At 39.9% G+C, this 6,229-nt stretch overlaps 1 long non-coding RNA gene across 1 annotated transcript; it reads right to left on the reverse strand.

The window, feature by feature from the left end:
- Positions 1-4,987: 4,987 nt before the first annotated feature.
- LOC129759105 (uncharacterized) lies at positions 4,988-5,738 on the reverse strand. The gene is made up of 3 exons (XR_008740126.1): positions 5,579-5,738; positions 5,377-5,520; positions 4,988-5,320 (listed from the first exon to the last, which is right to left on the reverse strand). It is a non-coding gene; the product is annotated as an uncharacterized LOC129759105 (long non-coding RNA).
- Positions 5,739-6,229: the final 491 nt, after the last annotated feature.

Here is a 6,229-nt window from a genome sequence, read left to right on the forward strand (position 1 = left end):
GAAAGACGAAAGACGAAAGACGAAAGACGAAAGACGAAAGACGAAAGACGAAAGACGAAAGACGAAAGACGAAAGACGAAAGACGAAAGACGAAAGACGAAAGACGAAAGACGAAAGACGAAAGACGAAAGACGAAAGACGAAAGACGAAAGACGAAAGACGAAAGACGAAAGACGAAAGACGAAAGACGAAAGACGAAAGACGAAAGACGAAAGACGAAAGACGAAAGACGAAAGACGAAAGACGAAAGACGAAAGACGAAAGACGAAAGACGAAAGACGAAAGACGAAAGACGAAAGACGAAAGACGAAAGACGAAAGACGAAAGACGAAAGACGAAAGACGAAAGACGAAAGACGAAAGACGAAAGACGAAAGACGAAAGACGAAAGACGAAAGACGAAAGGCGAAAGACGAAAGACGAAAGACGAAAGACGAAAGACGAAATACGAAAGACGACAGACGACAGACGACAGACGACAGACGACAGACGATAGACGATAGACGATAGACGATAGACGAAAGACGACAGGCGACAGGCGACAGACTTCAGGTTTCAGACTTCAGGTTTCAGACTTCAGACTTAAGATTTCAGATTTCAGACTTCAGACTTTGACCTTCAGACACCAGACTTCAAATTTCAGACTTCAGATTTCAGACTTCAAACTTGAGACTTCAGATCAGATTTTAGTTTTAGACTTCAGACCTTAGACTTCAGGCTTTATACTTCAGACTTCTGACGTCAGACTTCAGACTTCAAACTTCAGACCTCAGACTTTAGATTTCAGACTTCAGACTTCTGGCTTCAGTCTTTAGATTTGATCTCAGGCTTTAGGCTTCAGGCTTCAGACTCCCGACTTCAGACTTCAGACTTCGTCCTTCAGACATCCGACTTCTGACGTAAGGCTTCAGGCTTCTGACTTCTAACTTCTGCTTCTGATTTCTGACTTCTGACTTCTGACTTGTGACCTCTGACTTCAGAATTCTGACTTCTGACGTCTGACTTCAGATTTCAGACCTCAGACTTTTGACTTTAGACTTCAGATTCCAGACTTTTGGCTTTGAACTTCAGACTTGACTTGACTTCAGACTTCAAATTTCAGATTTCAGACTTAAGACCTCAGACTTCAGACTTCAGTCAGACTTCAGACTTCAGACTTCAGAATTATACTTCAGACTTCAGACTTCAGATTTCAGACTTCAGACTTCAGAGTTCAGACTTCAGACTTCAGACTTTAGACTTCAGACTTCAGACTTCAAACTTCAGACCTCAGACTTTGGACTTCAGACTTCAGACTTTAGACTTTAGACTTCAGACTTCAGACTTCGAACTTCAGACCTTAGACTTTAGACTTCAAACTTCTGGCTTTGGACTTCAGACTTGACTTCAGACTTCAGACTTCAGATTCCAGATTTTAGACTTCAGACTTCAGACTTCAGACTTCAGACCACAGATTTGAAATTTTGGACTCCAGACTTCAGATTTCTGACTTTAGACTTGAGACTCTAGACTTCAGACTACAAATTCAAATCCCCGACTTCAGATTTCAGACTTTCGACTTCAGACTTCAGACTTCAAATTTCAGACTTCAAACTTCCGACTTCCGACTTCCGACTTCCGACTCCTGACTTCAGACTTCAGACTTCAGACTTCAGACTTCAGACTTCAGACTTTGGACTTCAGACTTCAGATTTCAGATTTCAGATTTCAGACTTCATATTTCCGACTTCATACTTCAGACTTCATACTTCAGACTTCAGACTTCAGACTTCAGACCTCAAACTTCAGACTTTAGACTTCAGGCTTTAGGCTATATCCTTCAGACTTCTAACTTCTGACTTCTGACTTTTGACTTCTGACTTCTGACTTCTGACTTCTGACTTCTGACTTCTGACTTCTGACTTCTGACTTCTGACTTCCGACTACTGACTTCAGACTTTTGACTTTTGACTTCAGACTTAAGACTTCAAACTTCAGACCTCAGACTTTAGATTTCAGACTTCAGAACTCAAACTCTAGACTTCAGACTTCAGACTTCAGACTTCAAATTTCAGTCTTCAGACTTCAAATTTCAGACTTCAGACTTTAGACTTCAGACTTCAGACTTTAGACTTCAGACTTCAGACTCCAGACTTCTGACTTCAGACCTCAAACTTCTGACTGCTGACTTCAGACTTCAATCTTCTGACGATTCAGACGACTTAAGACTTCAAACTTCAGACTAAAGACGAATGACTTAAAACTTCAGGCTTAGCACCACAGAAGACTTCAGACCTCAAACTACAAACTTCGGACTTCAGACTTCAGACCACAGATTTGAAATTTTGGACTCCAGACTTCAGATTTCTAACTTCAGACTTGAGACTCTAGACTTCAGACTACAAATTCAAATCCCCGACTTCAGATTTCATACTTCAGACTTCAGACTTCAGACTTCAGACTTCAGACTTCAGACTTCAGACTTCAGACTTCAGACTTTAGAATTCAGACTTCAGACTTCAAACTTCAGACCTCAGACTTTGGACTTCAGACTTCAGACTTCAGACTTTAGACTTCAGACTTCAGACTTCGAACTTCAGACCTTAGACTTTAGACTTCAGACTTCTGGCTTTGGACTTCAGACTTGACTTCAGACTTCAGACTTCAGATTCCAGATTTTAGACTTCAGACTTCAGACTTCAGACTTCAGACCACAGATTTGAAATTTTGGACTCCAGACTTCAGATTTCTGACTTTAGACTTGAGACTCTAGACTTCAGACTACAAATTCAAATCCCCGACTTCAGATTTCAGACTTTAGACTTCAGACTTCAGACTTCAAATTTCAGACTTCAAACTTCCGACTTCCGGCTTCCGACTTCCGACTCCTGACTTCAGACTTCAGACTTCAGACTTCAGACTTCAGACTTTGGACTTCAGACTTCAGATTTCAGATTTCAGATTTCAGACTTCATATTTCCGACTTCATACTTCAGACTTCATACTTCAGACTTCAGACTTCAGACTTCAGACCTCAAACTTCAGACTTTAGACTTCAGGCTTCAGGCTATATCCTTCAGACTTCTGACTTCTGACTTCTGACTTCTGACTTCCGACTACTGACTTCAGACTTTTGACTTTTGACTTCAGACTTAAGACTTCAAACTTCAGACCTCAGACTTTAGATTTCAGACTTCAGAACTCAAACTCTAGACTTCAGACTTCAGACTTCAGACTTCAAATTTCAGTCTTCAGACTTCAAATTTCAGACTTCAGACTTTAGACTTCAGACTTCAGACTTTAGACTTCAGACTTCAGACTCCAGACTTCTGACTTCAGACCTCAAACTTCTGACTGCTGACTTCAGACTTCAATCTTCTGACTTCAGACGATTCAGACGACTTAAGACTTCAAACTTCAGACTAAAGACGAATGACTTGAAACTTCAGGCTTAGGACCACAGAAGACTTCAGACCTCAAACTACAAACTTCGGACTTCAGACTTCAGACCACAGATTTGAAATTTTGGACTCCAGACTTCAGATTTCTAACTTCAGACTTGAGACTCTAGACTTCAGACTACAAATTCAAATCCCCGACTTCAGATTTCATACTTCAGACTTCAGACTTCAGACTTCAGACTTCCGACTTCTGACTTCCGACTTCCGACTTCCGACTTCTGACTTCTGACTTCAGACTTCAGACTTCAGACTTCAGACTTCAGACTTCAGACTTCAGACTTCAGACTTCAGACTTCAGACTTCAGACTTCCGACTTCTGACTTCCGACTTCAGACTTCAGACTTCAGACTTCAGACTTCAGACTTCAGACTTCAGACTTCAGAATTTGGATTTCAGACTCCAGACTTCAGACTTCAGACCTCACACTTCAGAACTCAGACTTCAGACTTCAGACTTCAGACTTTAAACTACAGACTTCAGACTTCAAACTTCAAACTTCAGACTTCAAACTTTAGACTTCAAACTTCAGACTTCAAACTTCAGACTTAAGACTAAAGACAATTGTATCAGCATACTACTTATTTGCTGCAATTTTCAAATTTCAAGATTTGTTTTTATTTTTACTTTTGTTCATTTTACTTTACTTTACTTAGGTTCGAACAAAAATAACGACTTTTAGAAAAAAATATATGAAAAAACTCGCTACACGAAATCTCAAATGCTTTTTTTCTCTAAACTACCTAACTTTAATTCAATTGATAATGAACAGTTGATCTTAACTCAGAGCTTTTTAATTTTTTCACAAAAACTTGCCTCAAAAATGTCTCATTCACCCTTACAACATCATTAGAATCAAAGATATTATATTCTATCAAGATACCCGCAAAGATATTATATTCTATCAAGATACCCGGCTGAAGAGATTTTCGAATAAGTAGTCTGGGACATTGATACATTTGTTTACGGTGCTGCCTCTCAGCGAAAAAGTCTTCAAGCTTTATAAACTTGCATACAAGTTTTAAAACGAGCATGCATGTTTTGAATGCGACCAAACTACGTAAACATTAAAAATAAAACGTTACTTTATCCAAACAAGATTATTGTGAAAGGAAACTTTTGATCAGTTTTTTTTTTATTTTTGCCTGGTTCGTTTGATGGAATGGATTTCTTTCGACTGTCTGTTCAAGCATCGGTGAACACTGATTTCGTCAATAAGGCCAATTCTGGAGAAACTTGAAATCGTTATTTCTCCGGTTAGTAAAGAATAAAATTAGGTACCGAATCTGCTTGTGTGATTCTCTGTTGTCAAAACGAAAACAAATTAAATTGCAGATTTTGGGGAAGGATGTTATTAAATTGCAGCTATTCATCCGATGGAATTGCCAAACAATAATTAAAGAATGAAAAGTAATTCCACAAATGTTGAAGGAATCAAGTCTGAACCACCATAAAATCCCATAGTCCATGAAAAATTAAACTTCCTCAATAAGATTTCTTTACCAGCTTAATTTCAAAAATTAATTCATTAACAGCTTTTAAAGGGCTACCTCAGTTTATTATAAAATTAAAGAAATATAGTGGCAGCAGCTCCAGGCTCCAACAGTTGCGCACTTATTGGCTCCATAGAGACGTGACGAGCGCAGCAGAGCACGGGGAGAATGGCGCAGGTCTTGCTGAATTCTGTTAACGGGACCGTTGCTTCAGATGATTCTCTGAGCTTGGGTGCTTCTATCATCTCCGTTTGCTTTTCTTGGATTAGCGGCGGCACTGACGGCAACAGCTCGGGCTTTACGGCTCTTTTTTCGGCACCCGGACATTGCGAACGCGGAATGTTTCCCAATGATTCCCGAATAATATTATAGTCGGAAATTTTTTCTTGTCCTAAAATTCAAGTGAAACCATAGCCAATAATCACTTTAAAACTTCATTTGCTTTACCTGATCAGATTGGGGGCTTCTCCTTCGATTATCAATAAGCTTTATGGTTACACGACTGGAACAGTTTGTCCGGTCGAAACCCATCGATGCATCCTCGTCCATTTTTTGCCCCATCGGCACTTCCGCCAATCCTTTCGGTAGATTCTGTAAGAACAGATTATTTTAATGTCAGTTATTTATACAAATCAGATTACCTACTGACCTAATTTGGTTTCTTCCGGAGAAGTACAAATGTTAAAATTTGAACGAGCAAAATCTGCGATATAAACAAAAACGCCGACGCATACTGTTTTATATTTTATGGAAAAGCGTACGTGATGATTTTCCAAATTTGAAGTTGAAGTCTTGTTCGCCAACTTTACTTTGGCGCTAGTGTTTTGTCCCAAAAATTTCATGGAAGCCGATAGTACAAGAATACAAGTCGATTTGCATCGCTGCTCCCACCCATTCTGAAGCCCGGAAGGTGCTTGGACTTTCAACCGGAAAACTATTTCAATTTAGCAATTTTTCATTGTCCACTCACCCACACTCACATTTCCGGGGTATATGTTCGGGTTTGACTGAAAGAACTTGCCCCTTCGCATGGCGAATGAGGAGCAACTGGCTCTGGTCATTATGTTCTTCATCAGAAATCGTTCCGGCAAACTGTAAACTGCCAAGGGCCAGCAGAGGCCAAAAACCACGTGCTTTGGTTTGTTGGGTTTTGAGGTTTTGGGGACCCAGAGAAAGAATGAAAAAATACAACAAAAACTGACTGTTTGCAAATGTCGCCTCGATAAGATTCAGGCAGCGTCTGAGGTCAATCGTCTGAGGATCGGAAGGTTGGGGGAAGAATTATCCGCAAGCGTTTTGT

This window comes from Uranotaenia lowii, unplaced genomic scaffold (genome assembly GCF_029784155.1).
Source record: "Uranotaenia lowii strain MFRU-FL unplaced genomic scaffold, ASM2978415v1 HiC_scaffold_1038, whole genome shotgun sequence".
Taxonomy (NCBI): Eukaryota; Metazoa; Arthropoda; class Insecta; order Diptera; family Culicidae; genus Uranotaenia; species Uranotaenia lowii.